The 17,082-nt window shown below is 39.9% G+C and overlaps 1 long non-coding RNA gene across 1 annotated transcript in view; it reads right to left on the bottom strand.

The window, feature by feature from the left end:
- Window positions 1-16,785, bottom strand: part of LOC133084879 (uncharacterized) — a 57,663-nt gene extending 40,878 nt beyond the window's left edge. The window contains exons 1-2 of the long non-coding RNA XR_009699483.1: window positions 16,640-16,785; window positions 13,590-13,675 (exon numbers count right to left, since the gene is read on the bottom strand). This is a non-coding gene — a long non-coding RNA (uncharacterized LOC133084879). The remainder of the gene's footprint in view (window positions 1-13,589; window positions 13,676-16,639) is intronic.
- Between the last annotated feature and the right edge of the window lie 297 nt (window positions 16,786-17,082).

The raw sequence follows: 17,082 nt of genomic DNA, 5'->3' as shown, positions 1-17,082 counted from the left end.
AATAGAAATAAAAACTTTGTCAGAAAAACAAAAGCTGAGAGAAAACATTTCCAGCAGCCCTGCATTCCAAGAAATGCTAAAATAAGTTATCCATGCAGAATGAAAATTACACCAGATGGAAACTTGTATCGACAGAAAGAAATGAAGAGCACCAGAAATTGTAAATATGGGTAGACATATAAAACACATTTTTCCTAACTTTTTCATCTTTTTAAATGATCACTAACTCTAATGAAAATATAACAGAAATGCATTGTTGAGTTTATAACATATCTAAATTTAAAATGTATGATAGCAATAGCAAAAAACAGGAATGGGAAAATGCTAGTATACTGCTGAAATGTTTCTACACTGTATGTGAATGTCATCTGAAATATGTTAAAGTTATATGCTGTAAACTTAAGAGCCACCACTAAAATGTAAAAGGTATAGCTGTTAGGCCATTTGTGGAGGCTAGATTAAATTCAATTCAAATACAGGCAGGGAAATATAAACAGTGATCAACTGAGACAAATAGAAAACAGAGCAATATGGTAGATTTAAATCCAACTCTTTTGAAAATTATATAAGATATAAATAATGGTGTAAGCAGTTAATAGGTGGAGACTGTTTGGACAAAAAAAAGGCAAGCTATGAAAGATTACTCAAAAAAATAATTTGAATTGTTCCATACTTATTAAATAAATCAAATTCATCATTACAATTTTTTCTACAAAGAATGTTCCAGTCCCAGTGGCTTTACTGATAAATTTTACCAAATAGATAAAGACAACATACCATTTTACATAACCTTCTCTAGAAATACACTTTGGAACATTATTAAATCCATTTAATGAGGCCAGCATTACCCTGATACATATATACATATAGCTGTATCTATATCTCTGTCTATCTAGGTAGATAGGTAGATATAGATATAGACATATATGAATATAGACATAACAATCCTTAAGAAGAATTAGGTCATCAAATCCAGCAATATATAAAAATGATTACACTTTACGAGTAAGTTTATCTGAGGAATGCAATTTTGATTTAGCATTTGAAAAAAATCACTGAATGTAATTTACATACTATTAGGCTCAAAGAAAATCTGTATGATTTTCTCAATAGTTGCATAAAAGGCATTTGAGAATCAAAACTCATTCAGGATAAAAACCTCTCAACAAACTAGAAATAGAAGATTATTTCCTCAACCTGATAAACCTCATCTATGAGTAACCTACAGCTAACAGCAGGCAGAATTACATTTTTCATAAGTGATGGTACAGGACGTGGATATCAGTTCTCACTACTTCAATTTAGGTATTGGAAAGTAGTTCCTATCCAACATAATATGTCAAAAATAAGGTGTGATGTTTACAAAAACTGCAAAGAAATAAGTAACTTTATTTGCACATTGCCTTAATGTATACTCAAGAAAATTAAAAAAGATACAAACTAATAGATTTAAAAGTGAATTTAGTGAAGTTTCAGGATACAAGGTCATTATACAAAGAACAATTGTATTTCTTTGTATTAGCTATGAACAATGGGAAAATGCCAAAAAATAGCATTTACAATAGTAGTAAAAACACCAAATACTTAAGGGAAACTCTTTAATAAAAGCTAAAGCATACTACACTAAAAAACTGCAAAATATTGTTAAAGGGAAAGTAAAAAGAAGTTAAAGAGAGACTTCCCTGGTGGCGCAGTGGTTAAGAATCCACCTACCAATGCAGGAGACATGGGTTTGAGCCCTGGTCCAGGAAGATCCCACATGCTGCGGAGCAACAAAGCCCGTGCACCGCAACTACTGAACCTGCGCTCTAGAGCCTGCGAGCCACAACTACTGAGCCCGCGTGCCACAGCTACTGAAGCCTGTGCACCTAGAGCCCATACTTTGCAACATGAGAAGCCACCGCAACAGGAAGCCTGTGCACCGCAATGAAGAGTAGCTCCCCCACCCCTGCTCACAGCAACTAGAGAAAGCCCGCGCGCACCAACAAAGACCCAATGCAGCCATAAGTAAATAAATAAATAAATAAATTTATTAAAAAAAAAGAAGTTAAAGATTGGAGAGCTGTATCATGTTCATAAATTCAAAAACTCAGCATTGCTAAGATTTCATTTTCCACCAATTATTCTGTATGTATTGCAATGCATCTAAATCAAAATTTCAGTATTCTTTTGTATTTGCAGAAATTCACAAGCTAATTCTAAAGTTCATATGGAAATTCAAAGCACCTAGAATAGTCAAGAAAAGCTTCAATAAAAATAATAGAATGAGAGAATATTTACATTAAAGATAGAAAATTAGACAAATAGGGACTTCCCTAGTGGTCCAGTGGCTAAGACTCCGCACTCCCTATGCAGGGGGCCCGGTTTCGATCCCTGGTCAGGGAACCAGATCCCACATGCTGCAACCAAGAGTTCACATGCCACAACTAAAGATTCCGCATGCTGCAACTAAAGATCCAGCATGCAGCAACGAAGATCCCGCGTGGCGCAGCTAAGACCCGGTGCAGCCAAATAAATAAATAAATAAATATTTTAAAAAAAGAAAAAGAAAATTAGACCAACAGAATAAATATAGAGTCCAAAAACATACTCATGCTAATTTGGTCATTTGATTTACAACAAAGGCTCCAAAACAATTCAATAGCTAATGGTAAGTCCATACAAAAATTTGTTGCTGAAATAACAGGCTACTGATACAGAAAAAAATTAATTTTGACCTCTACCACACAGAGAACAAGTAATCTGGACTGAAATGTAAACCCTGAACTATAAGTAATCTAGAAGAAAGCACTAGAAAATGTCTCTACAACTTTTAGTTAGGCAAATTTTTAAAAATAAACAGGACAAACAACAAAAGCGTGGGACATGGACAAGCAGAAAAGTTTTACTTCATCATAATTAAACATTTCTGCTCATCAACAGATACTGTAAGAAATGGAATAGCAATCCATGGACATTTGCAATACATGTATCTGTCAAAGGCCTTTCAGTTGTAATATATAAGGAAATACTACCAATCAGAAACGAAGACAACCAATCTATAAAAACTGGAGAAAAGACTTCAATAGATAAATCACAAAAATAGATATAAAAATAAGTAATAAACAAAAAGCGTTCAGCATCATTAATCATCAGAAAATTGCAATTTAAAACCATGAACTACCACTACACATACACTAGAGAGGTAAAGTTTAAAAGACTGAAAATACATGAGGTTTTTTTTTTCATGTTTTCAAAGGCCTTCTGAAACATCAGTGCACATATTTACAATTTTTGGAGAAACATGGGAAACATTTGTCTGTCCTGATATATGACATTGTCATATTAATAATTCGACTGTAGCTGATAATGCTATCTGCCCCATAATCTTTCCTTGGATTGGTTTTTTTAAGATTTTTTTGATGTGGGCCATTTTTAAAGTCTTTATTGAATTTGCTACAGTATTGCTTCTGTTTTATATCTTGGTTCCTTGGCTGCGAGGCATGTGGGATCCTAGCTTCCTGACCAGGTATGGCACCCATACCCCCTGCATTGGAAGGCAAAGTCCGAGCCACTGGACTGCCAGGGCAGTCCCTTTCCCTGGCATTTTATATTTTGTTTAATTCCTATACCTGAATTCTTAACAAGTATTCTTCTTCAGCAATATCTTGCTCATTATAGTTAGAGATTATAGACAGAAATGCAATCCACACCAAATTTTCATTGCAATTTATAGTATCTAATGCCCTCTACGTGCAGCTTCCAGAGAGAAGAGTTGCCCCAGCTTAGATTTATGTTCCCTCTCCTGCAAGACACCGTATGGGCACCACTGCACCCACCTTAGACTAACTGTACAATTAATACTGTAACATAAAGTCCCAGAGTGAACACAAGTTCCCTCGTGACATGATTAACTCCAGGGATTCCAGGCAACAGGAGCCAGTCACAAAGTGCAAACTAATTAACGTTGGAGGACAGGACTGAGGACAAGGGAGGTCAAGCATCTGGCATGCTGGCCACAGAGCCAATTGTCACGGAAATAAAGGTTCAGCTAAAGTAGTAGAAATGGGAACTTTTTCAAACTGAATTTTGTGATTTTTCTCTCCACTTCTGTTGTCATTTTCTCTTCACTTTATGCACATGGAGTGGTAGGAAAGAAAGAAATTGTTATAATTATGCAAACACAGAAAGTACACTAAGGGAGAATAACAATATTTTGAAATTTATAGTAGATGACACTGTTCAGCGGGCAGACGCTTGAACACATGGAGGGACCCTGCAAAGGGGGAAAGTCCATGTTCTCACTGAACCTTTTTCTTTTTTCTTCCAGTTATTGGAAGCACAGAGGGTATGGGCCCAAGGGTAAAGAAACTGCTTTTCTGGCCTCAGGGCAAGATGGCGGAAGAGTAAGACGCGGAGATCACCTTCCTTCCCACAGATACAGTAGAAATACATCTACACGTGGAACTGCTCCTACAGAACACCCACTGAACGCTGGCAGAAGACGTCAGACCTCCCAAAAGGCAAGAAAATCCCCACGTACTTGGGTAGGGCAAAAGAAAAAAGAAATAACAGAGACAAAAGAAGGGACGGGACCTGCACCAGTGGGAGGGAGCTGTGAAGGAGGAAAGGTTTCCACACAGTAGGAAGCCCCTTCGCGGGCAGAGACTGCGGGTGGCAGAGGGGGGAAGCTTCAGAGCCACGGAGGAGAGCGCAGCCACAGGGGTGCGGAGGGCAAAGCGGAGACATTCCCGCACAGAGGAGCGGCGCCGAGCAGCACTCACCAGCCCGAGAGGCTTGTCTGCTCAGCTGCCAGGGCGGGCGGGGGCTGGGAGCTGAGGCTCGGGCTTCGGTGCTAGCCGGAGGGAGTCCGGGAAAAAGGCTGCAGCTGCCGAAGAGGCAAGACACTTTTTCTTGCCTCTTTGTTTCGCGGCGCGCAAGGAGAGGGGATTCAGAGCGCCGCCTAAACGAGCTCCAGAGACGGGCGCGAGCCGCGGCTATCAGCGCGGATCCCACAGCAACAGGGGCGCACAGGGAAAAACGGAGATATTCCCACACAGAGGCTCAGCGCCGAGCAGCACTCAACAGCCTGAGAGGCTTGTCTGCTCACCCGCCGGGGCGGGCGGGGGCTGGGAGCTGAGGCTCGGGGGCTTCGGTCGGATCGCAGGGAGAGGACAGTGGTTGGCGGCGTGAACACAGCCTGAAGGGGCTAGCGCACCACAGCTAGCCGGGAGGGAGCCCGAGAAAAAGTCTGCAGCTGCCGAAGAGGCAAGAGACTTTTTCTTGCCTCTTTGTTTCGCGGCGCGCAAGGAGAGGGGATTCAGAGCGCCGCTTAAACGAACTCCAGAGACGGGTGCGAGCCGCGGCTATCAGCGCGGACCCCAGAGGCAGGCGCGAGCCGCGGCTATCAGCGCGGACCCCAGAGGCGGGTGCGAGCCGCGGCTATCAGCGCGGACCCCAGAGACGGGTGCGAGCCGCGGTTATCAGCGCGGACCCCAGAGACGGGCATGAGATGCTAAGGCTGCTGCTGCCGCCACCAAAAAGCCTGTGTGCGAGCACAGGTCACTCTCCACACCGCCCCTCCCGGGAGCCAGTGCAGCCCGCCATGGCCAGGCTCCCGTGATCCGGGGACAACTGCCCCGGGAGAACGCACGGCGCGCCTCAGGTTGCTGCAACGTCACGCCGGCTTCTGCCGCCGCAGGCTCGCCCCGCCTCCTCCGTACCGCTCCCTCCCCCCGGCCTGACTGAACCAGAGCCCCCGAATCAGCTGCTCCTTTAACCCCGTTCTGTCTGGGCGGGGAACAGACGCCCTCAGGCGACCTACATGCAGAGGCGGGTCCAAATCCAAAGCTGAACCCCGGGAGCTGTACGAACAAAGAAGAGAAAGGGAAATCTCTCCCAGCAGCCTCAGAAGCAGCGGATTAAAGCTCCACAAACAACTTGATGTGCCTGAATCTGTTGAATACCTGAATAGACAACGAATCATCCCAAATTTAGGAGGTGGACTTTGGGAACAGGATATATTAATTTTTCCCCTTTTCCTTTTTTTGTGAGTGTATATGTGTATGCTTCTGGGTGAGATTTTGTCTGTATAGCTTTGCTCTCACCCTTAGTCCTAGGGGTAGGTCTGTCCTTTTTTTTTTTTTTTTAAACTTAAAAAAAATTTTTTTTCCCTAATATATGTTTTCTTAATAATTTTTTCCTTATTTTCTATTTTTAAAAAATTAAAAAAAAATTTTTAATGAGTTTTTTCATATTTTTTATTTTAAAATATTAAAAAATTTTTTTCTTAATAAATTTTCTTAATAATTTTTTTCTTATTTTTTATTATAAAAAATCAATAAATCTATTTTAAAAAATTAAAAAAATTTTTCTTTCTTAATAAATTTATTCTTAATAATTTTTTTCTTATTTTTTATTATAATAGCTTTATTTTATTTTATTTTATCCTCTTTCTTTCTTTCTATTTTTTCTCCCTTTTATTCTGAGCCGTGTGGATGAAAGGCTCTTGGTGCTCCAGCCAGGCATCAGGGCTGTGCCTCTGAGGTGGGAGAGCCAACTTCAGGACACTGGTCCACAAGAGACCTCCCAGCTCCATGTAATACCAAATGGCGAAAATCTCTCAGAGATCTCCACCTCAACATCAAGACCCAGCTTCATTCAACGACCAGCAAGCTACAGTGCTGGACACCCTATGCCAAACAACTAGCAAGACAGGAACACAGCCCCATCCGTTAACAGAGAGGCTGCCTAAAATCATAATAAGGCCACAGACACCCCAAAACACACCACCAGACGTGGACGTGTCCACCAGAAAGACAAGATCCAACCTCATCCAACAGAACACAGGCACTAGTCCCCTCCACCAGGAAGCCTACACAACCCACTGAACCAACCTTAGCCACTGGGGACAGATACCAAAAACAACGGGAACTACGAACCTGCAGCCTGTGAAAAGGAGACCCCAAACACAGTAAGATAAGCAAAATGAGAAGACAAAAAAACACACAGCAGGTGAAGGAGCAGGGTCAAAACACACCAGACCTAACAAATGAAGAGGAAATAGGCAGTCTACCTGAAAAAGAATTCAGAATAATGATAGTAAAGATGATCCAAAATCTTGGAAATAGAATAGACAAAATGCAAGAAACATTTAACAAGGACGTAGAAGAACTAAAGAGGAACCAAGCAACGATGAAAAACACAATAAATGAAATTAAAAATACTCTAGACGGGATCAATAGCAGAATAACTGAGGCAGAAGAACGGATAAGTGACCTGGAAGATAAAATAGTGGAAATAACTACTGCAGAGCAGGATAAAGAAAAATGAAAAGAACAGAGGACAGTCTCAGAGACCTCTGGGACAACATTAAACGCACCAACATTCGAATCATAGGGGTCCCAGAAGAAGAAGAGAAAAAGAAAGGGACTGAGAAAATATTTGAAGAGATTATAGTTGAAAACTTCCCTAATATGGGAAAATAAATAGTTAATCAAGTCCTGGAAGCACAGAGAGTCCCATACAGCATAAATCCAAGGAGAAACACACCAAGACACATATTAATCAAACTATCAAAAATTAAATATAAACAAAACATATAAAAGCAGCAAGGGAAAAACAACAAATAACACACAAGGGAATCCCCATAAGGTTAAGAGCTGATCTTTCAGCAGAAACTCTGCAAGCCAGAAGGGAGTGGCAAGATATACTTAAAGTGATGAAGGAGAAAAACCTACAACCAAGGTTACTCTACCCAGCAAGGATCTCATTCAGATTTGATGGAGAAATTAAAACCTTTACAGACAAGCAAAAGCTGAGAGAGTTCAGCACCACCAAACCAGCTTTACAACAAATGCTAAAGGAACTTCTCTAGGCAAGAAACACAAGAGAAGGAAAACACCTACAATAACAAACCCAAAACATTTAAGAAAATGGGAATACGAACATACATATCGATAATTACCTTAAATGTAAATGGATTAAATGCTCCCACCAAAAGACACAGACTGGCTGAATGGATACAAAAACAAGACCCATATATATGCTGTCTACAAGAGACCCACTTCAGACCTAGAGACACATACAGACTGAAAGTGAGGGGATGGAAAAAGACATTGCATGCAAATGGAAATCAAAAGAAAGCTGGAGTAGCAATTCTCATATCAGACAAAATAGACTTTAAAATAAAGACTATTACAAGAGACAAAGAAGGACACTATATAATGATCGAGGGATCGATCCAAGAGGAAGGTATAACAATTGTCAATATTTATGCACCCAACATAGGAGCACCTCAATACATAAGGCAAATACTAACAGCCATAAAAGGGGAAATCGACAGTAACACAATCATAGTAGGGGACTTTAACACCTCACTTTCACCAATGGACAGATCATCCAAAATGAAAATAAATAAGGAAACACAAGCTTTAAATGATACATTAAACAAGATGGACTTAATTGATATTTATAGGACATTCCACCCAAAAACAACAGAATACACATTTTTCTCAAGTGCTCATGGAACATTCTCCAGGATAGATCATATCTTGGGTCACAAATCAAGCCTTGGTAAATTTAAGAAAATTGAAATCGTATCAAGTATCTTTTCCGACCACAACGCTATGAGACTAGATATCAATTACAGGAAAAGATCTGTAAAAAATACAAACACATGGAGGCTACACAATACACTACTTAATAACGAAGTGATCACTGAAGAAATCAAACGGGAAATCAAAAAATACCTAGAAACAAATGACAATGGAGACACGACGACCCAAAACCTATGGGATGCAGCAAAAGCAGTTCTAAGAGGGAAGTTTATAGCAATACAAGCCTACATCAAGAAACAGGAAACATCTCGAATAAACAACCTAACCTTGCACCTAAAGCAATTAGAGAAAGAAGAACAAAAAAACCCCAAAGCTAGCAGAAGGAAAGAAATCATAAAGATCAGATCAGAAATAAATGAAAAAGAAATGAAGGAAACAATAGCAAAAATCAATGAAACTAAAAGCTGGTTCTTTGAGAAGATAAACAAAATTGATAAACCATTAGCCAGACTCATCAAGAGAAAAAAGGAGAAGACTCAAATTAATAGAATTAGAAATGAAAAAGGAGAAGTAACCACTGACACTGCAGAAATACAAACGATCATAAGAGATTACTACAAGCAACTCTATGCTAATAAAATGGACAACTTGGAAGAAATGGACAGATTCTTAGAAATGCACAACCTGCCGAGACTGAACCAGGAAGAAGCAGAAAATATGAACAGACCAATCACAAGTAATGAAATTGAAACTGTGATTAAAAATCTTCCAACAAACAAAAGTCCAGGACCAGATGGCTTCACAGGTGAATTCTATCAAACATTTAGAGAAGAGCTAACACCTATCCTTCTCAAACTCTTCCAAAAAATTGCAGAGGGAGGAACACTCCCCAACTCATTCTACGAGGCCACCATCACCCTGATACCAAAACCAGACAAAGATGTCACAAAGAAAGAAAACTACAGGCCAATATCACTGATGAACATAGATGCAAAAATCCTCAACAAAATACTAGCAAACAGAATCCAACAGCACATTAAAAGGATTATACACCATGATCAAGTGGGGTTTATTCCAGGAATGCAAGGATTCTTCAATATACGCAAATCAATCAACGTGATACATCGTATTAACAAATTGAAGGAGAAAAACCATATGATCATCTCAATAGATGCAGAGAAAGATTTCGACAAAATTCAACACCCATTTATGATAAAAGCCCTGCAGAAAGTAGGCATAGAGGGAACTTTCCTCAACATAATAAAGGCCATATATGACAAACCCACAGGCAACATTGTCCTCAATGGTGAAAAACTGAAACCACTTCCACTAAGATCAGGAACAAGACAAGGTTGCCCACTCTCACCAATATTATTCAACATAGTTTTGGAAGTGTTAGCCACAGCAATCAGACAAGAAAAAGAAATAAAAGGAATCCAAATCGGAAAAGAAGAAGTAAAGCTGTCACTGTTTGCAGGTGACATGATACTATACATAGAGAATCCTAAAGATGCTACCAGAAAACTACTAGAGCTAATCAATGAATCTGGTAAAGTAGCAGGATACAAAATTAATGCACAGAAATCTCTTGCATTCCTATATACTAATGATGAAAAATCTGAAAGTGAAATTAAGAAAACACTCCCGTTTACCATTGCAACAAAAAGAATAAAATATCTAGGAATAAACCTACCTAAGGAGACAAAAGACGTGTATGCAGAAAATTATAGGACACTGATGAAAGAAATTAAAGATGATACAAATAGATGGAGAGATATACCATGTTCTTGGATTGGGAGAATCAACATTGTGAAAATGACTCTGCTACCCAAAGCAATCTACAGATTCAATGCAATCCCTATCAAACTACCACTGGCATTTTTCACAGAACTAGAACAAAAAATTTCACAATTTGTATGGAAACACAAAAGACCCCGAATAGTCAAAGCAATCTTGAGAACGAAAAATGGAGCTGGAGGAATCAGGCTCCCTGACTTCAGACTATATTACAAAGCTACAGTAATCAAGACAGTTTGGTACTGGCACAAAAACAGAAATATAGATCAATGGAACAGAATAGAAAGCCCAGAGATAAGCCCACGCACATATGGTCACCTTATCTTTGATAAAGGAGGCAAGCATATACAGTGGAGAAAAGACAGCCTCTTCAATAAGTGGTGCTGGGAAAATTGGACAGGTACATGTAAAAGTATGAAATTAGAACACTCCCTGACACCATACACAAAAATAAACTTAAAATGGATTAAAGACCTAAGTGTAAGGCCAGACACTATCAAACTCTTAGAGGAAAACATAGGCAGAACACTCTATGACATAAATCACAGCAAGATCCTTTTTGACCCAGCTCCTAGAGAAATGGAAATAAAAACACAAATAAACAAATGGGACCTAATGAAACTTAAAAGCTTTTGCAGAGCAAACGAAACCATAAACAAGACCAAAAGACAACCCTCAGAATGGGAGAAAATATTTGCAAATGAAGCAACGGACAAAGGATTAATCTCCAAGATTTACAAGCAGCTCATGCAGCTCAATAACAAAGAAACAAACAACCCAATCCAAAAACGGGCAGAAGACCTAAATAGACTTTTCTCCAAAGAAGATATATAGATTGCCAACAGACATATGAAAGAATGCTCAACATCATTAATCATTAGAGAAATGCAAATCAAAACTACAATGAGGTATCATCTCACACCGGTCAGAATGGCCATCATCAAAAAATCTAGAAACAATAAATGCTGGAGAGGGTGTGGAGAAAAGGGAACACTCTTGCACTGTTGGTGGGAATGTAAATTGATACAGCCACTATGGAGAACAGTATGGAGGTTCCTTAAAAAACTAAAAATAGAACTACCATATGACCCAGCAATCCCACTACTGGGCATATACCCTGAGAAAACCATAATTCAGAAAGAGTCATGTACCAAAATATTCATTGCAGCTCTGTTTACAATAGCCAGGACATGGAAGCAACCTAGGTGTCCATCATCGGATGAATGGATAAAGAAGATGTGGCACATATATACAATGGACTATTACTCAGCCATAAAAAGAAATGAAATAGAGGTATTTGTAATGAGGTGGATGGAGTTAGAGTCTGTCATACAGAGTGAAGTAAGTCAGAAAGAGAAAAAGAAATACAGTATGCTAACACATATATATGGACTCTAAGGAAAAAAAAAAAAAAAAAAAAAGGTCATGAAGAACCTAGTGGCAAGATGGGAATAAAGACACAGACCTACTAGAGAATGGACTTGAGGATATGGGGAGGGGGAGGGGTGAGATGTGACAGGGTGAGTGAGTGTCATGGACATATATACACTACCAAATGTAAAATAGATAGCTAGTGGGAAGCAGTCGCATAGCACAGGGAGATCAGCTCGGTGCTTTGTGACCACCTAGAGGGGTGGGATAGGGACGGTGGGAGGGAGGGAGATGCAAGAGGGAAGAGATATGGGAACATATGTATATGTATAACTGATTTATTTTGTTATAAAGCAGAAACTAACACACCATTGTAAAGCAATTATACTTCAATAAAGATGTTTTAAAAAAAAAAAAAAAAGAAATTGTTCAGAAAAAAGATATTCCAGGCATAATGTGAGGCCTGAAAAGATAAACCAAGATAGATGTATGTTTAGTTGAGAAATTGCATTTTCCTGAGAAGACAGTGGATTTATCTGAGAAGTACAAAAAGGAGGAAATAAAATAGGCGAGGACTTTTAAAAAAAAAAAAAAAAAAAGAAAGAAACTGCTTTTCTGGCAATGTTGCCATCCATCCCCGAACATATCACACATGAGAAGATTAAAAAGATAAACACAAACAACAGAAAATGAAATAAAAATAGCTGATAAAAATAATGATGCCATTCCTATAGTTTATGGAACTAAATAAAGAAAAAGATTTTTCTAGAATCAAAAAAAGGTACATCAATATTCTCCCATTTAATCCTATCATAGGCAATCTGAAAATAAAAATGCTCCTCAATTTTTTTGTGGCTTTTTACTGATGTAAATTATTGCTAAATGGCAAAATCACAATAGAGTACAGTCCTTCTCCAGATGTGTTCTAGAAATTTAAAAATATATGCTGGCATTTCAGTAGAAATCTGTACAATGGTCCATATCAACGATAAATGCTAATGATTTTTAAGGCTAGTTAGAAAACTCAGTAGGACACATGGAATATAATGTTTCATCCCTTTGTGAGTACAACTGTAGAGAAAATGAGGAAGATAAAATGATTCCCCGTCCCCGTTACATAGTTCAGGACACACTGATCCAAAGAAATGGTGGCAGCAGTTTGTGCAAAAGTCTCCCAAGTAATCCAGCATCTTTGAACCATGCTGTAAAATATACGTGATAAAATATAACAGTTAAAGCTCCCCTGGATAACTGACATCCAAAATAAACCTACTTTGAACACTTAATAATCTTGTGAAATAGCTGGAGGTGGCAATTAGAAAGCTTACAGCACACATGTGGAATGTAATCTTGCAGATTCACAATAAACATTAACATACTACACAATATGGGAAACTATGGAGTAAAAAAACCACCAACTCTCATACTTTAAGCCCACAGGTTCCTGCTTTTTCTTTAATCCACAGGATCCCATCTCAAATGTCATTTTTAAATGGAAAAACTTTTTAAGATGTGCTGGTTTATGGTGTACATATTTATAGATGTATCTCTTCAAATGGTGCAATTACTGGCAACAAGTAATTTTCTTCTTCAAATATTTGCAAGTGTGGGTTAAGCAGCGTTAAGTGAATTGGAAGCCTGTAAAAGTGTTCAGTGAATTCAGAAAGGACACTTTGTTTATTCACAGGAACTCTCCTCCACTCTAATTTTCCCATCCTAAAGAGTAGCTTAAAAAGTCAGTAGAGCATCCCGACTCACGATAGAACAGGTATCACAAGGGTGGTGACTGGCGTGTGTGTGACTTCTGTCCACTGTGGAGGGCAGAGCAGATGGACAGATGGGTGCCATCTTGGGCAGCGCTTTATTCTTAATTTTTAGATTTACCTGTAATCTTTAGAACGTTGTCAGTGCATTAGAGGGCTGCCAGTGAGTCCCAGCTTAAGTCTCAAACATTCGTTACTAATCTTGGCCTGGAAATAAAAGCAGAGCTTTGTTGGATTAAGTTGTTAACGATTCACTGATCCGAAGAGATTATTATGACAGTCAAACCAAATTTCCTGTTTGGGGAATAAGAAATGACATTGAACTACTCTCTGATGTAGCAGGAAAAAATCCTGTTGCCACAAGCTCTAAAGTGATGCATTGGAAAGTGTTTTCAAATGTTACTATTTTGTTGTACCTATGTTTTGATTTCTCTTTCCTTTGGCTTTCTCTCTTCTTAGCAGTCCCATTTACTTAGCTCAATATGCCCACCGAGCCCACCACATTGTATCTCTAATTTCAGTTGATAACATTATGTGTATATCCTAATATCTTAAGTCTGCGATTTTTTAATATTTATATTAAAATGTCAAAGCAAAGCCTGATTTTATACTGTGTCGGTTTGTACTTGGTTTGTACTTATTTATTTTTTATGCCCGGTGCTGAGTATCATTTTTTTCTTTTTTTAACATCTTTATTGGAGTATAGTTGCTTTACAATGGTGTGTTAGTTTCTGCTTTATAACAAAGTGAATCAGTTATACATATACATATGTTCCCGTATCTCTTCCCTCTTGCATCTCCCTCCCTCCCACCCTCTCTATCCCACCCCTCTAGGTGGTCACAAAGCACCGAGCTGATCTCCCTGTGCTGTGCTGCTTCCCACTAGCTATCTATTTTACATTTGGTAGTGTATATATGTCCATGCCACTCTCTCACTTTGTCCCAGTATCATTTTGAGCAGCCTACTCCTGGCATCATCAATGCAGCCTGCAAGAAGACTCAGTCCTGGGGTCAGATCATTAGAGGTGCTTTAATCCTTTAGACTATTTTCCAATACTGTTTACACCAGGGACTTTCTTGTACAAATCCTCTTTACTCAGACAAGAATAACACGACAAGGAACTATTTGTCTCTGATCTCTGCAAAGAAGGAGAGCAAACGGGACCCCTTAGGGGGTTTTCCATCTTTTAAACCTACCAGGAGGAGATTAATCAAAGATCTCTATGCTGCCTGATGTACAATCAGTTACTTAGCTGCAGCGCCACTGATCAAGCTATGGTGGAATCGCAGGATCACAGCACCCACTGCAGTGCATGGTTGGAGCAGAAACAGAGCAGGTATGTGCTCACAAAGATATATCTGGACTGTTAGTTCACTACTTTCCGCCAACAGTTTAAAATACAATGCCTTGAGATTTCTGTCCTCATATAAGCCTCAGTTTAGAATCCTGAAAACCCATCATGTTCCCAGTCCATAGCTGGCCTTCCCTCCATGGAAGAGTCTCAGTCTTATCAGCATGGATTTGCTCATGATTTAACCAACGTTTCTACTGTACACTGTACATACACAGAACCCTTTAATGGATGTGCTCTCAATGCCCATAAGTCACATGTGAAAATAAGGGGTGTTGAGACTGATGATACAAAATGTTGAATTTGATGGCATTTTACTGAATTCACTATTGGCAACTCCTTCTGCTACTGGCATCTATGGTTCATGGGCAATAGGGTGAAAATCCCATGCCCCTTAAAACAAATCTAAAACATCTGTGTTATGTTCGACAACCTTTTGGAAGCAATTCAGTCACTTGAGTCACCCAAGGATCTCTTAAATCAGAAAACACCTTTTGGGGATAGAAGTATTTTCTGTCCTGGAAGCAAATATATGACTGTAGATGACCTCAGAATCCCTACTTCCCAAGCCTCACCAGGTTTTCCTGATGCACGTCAGTCAAACAATCATGGATATTCTCTCCCTATCTACTTTCAGTACTCCTCAATCTCTCATTCAAAACTCATCTTCCATACACCTTAGTGGATAAGCCAAGGCCATTCCCACTCGAATCCTCTACTCCACAGTTTATGGTTCAAATTGAATATACAAGATGGTCTGTTTTCAACAGATTTCAGAGTGGAACCAATAGACTTTCATCCACAATCATAGTATCTCATAAACCTTTCAACAGCTGCTAGGAGGCAGAGAAATAAGCTTGCCATGGGATCCACACAAAAAAGCGTAGAAAGAAAGGTACAGTATTAAAGAATGAAAACACACACACAGAGACAAGGACTAATTGGAAAATCATGAGCAGTAGTTCACTCAAATCTGTGCATCTGTAATTTCCTCTAAATGGCTCTTTTCCTAGGCAACAATTTGTGCATAAGGAATTCATTTTTAAAATCACAGAACTTTATTTTGGGGGTGTGCACACTTTGAGAAACTACCTAAGGCAGTGAGATCATAAAAAAAAACAAAATATTTATTCTGAAGGTGTCAATTTGAATGCAATTATGGCACATATGCATGAAGCAGCAAACAAATCAAGCCAGAACTTAAAACCCTCCCAAGGTTTTGATACACAAATTACATAATGAGGAGGAGTCCATAATGATTGGACTATTGTCTTTCTTCTAGAAGATGGGAGAAACTGAAGGCAACGTCTGTATGGCAACTTACTTATATTATGAATGAAATAAAGGAGGTTTTGAGCAAAGCATCTCTGCCTCTGTCAGGCTGTGTAGGAAGCATATTGACCACTGAGGATGGTTTCAATTTAAAAAAAACGAGACACCAAAACCAAAAAAAACACAAAAAACAAAAAACACTGGCCCTAGTTGCATTTGTCTTATGACATGAATGGCTGATAGATGACTGGAAACCAAATGATCCCAGAAATGCTCTTTGTAAGTCCCCTCTTCATTTACCTGATACATATATATATACATAATATTTAATACACACAGTGCATACATGTGTACAGCTGATCCTTGAACAACAGGGGCGTTCGGGGCGCCAACCCCTCGCAGGGGAAAACCCAAGCATAACTCTGCAGTGGCCCGCGCGTCCACTGTCCCTGCCCGCGGATCAGGCAGTGCCACCACAGTCCGTGTTTACTGTAAGTGGACCCACACACTTCCACCTGAGCTGCTCAGGTCACCCGCACACACACACCTTGACACGGACGCCGGCGGAGGAGGAGGGGAGCACGGTGCCTGCCAGCCCGGCCCCGCGAAGGGTTCAGCTTCCACTGCACTCGCCCCTGAGGGGCAGCTGTGACCAAAACTCCAGACCTCTCGCCCAGGAAGACCTGGCTCCTGCGTCCTGGAGGTGGTGGCCGCTGAAGGACCCTTTCTCCATTGGTCACCCTCCTCTGAGAAGCTGGGACATGAGCTCGGGGCCACCAAAGGCAGACGGCAGCAGTAGCCATGAACCCGGGCCAGACTAAACCCTTTCGTCTAACCCCTGCCACGTCGTAAACCGGGCTCAGCCGTAAACCTAGGGTCCAGACGTAAATACCCCAAGTCGTAAATCGGGCCCAGGCGTAAACGTGGGGTCCAGACGTAAACCCCCCAAGTCGTAAACCTGGGGCCCAGATGTAAACCTGGATGGAAGCC

The sequence above is a fragment of the Eubalaena glacialis genome, chromosome 2, assembly GCF_028564815.1.
Source record: "Eubalaena glacialis isolate mEubGla1 chromosome 2, mEubGla1.1.hap2.+ XY, whole genome shotgun sequence".
NCBI lineage: Eukaryota > Metazoa > Chordata > Mammalia > Artiodactyla > Balaenidae > Eubalaena > Eubalaena glacialis.
This window is presented reverse-complemented; position numbering and strand designations above follow the sequence as displayed.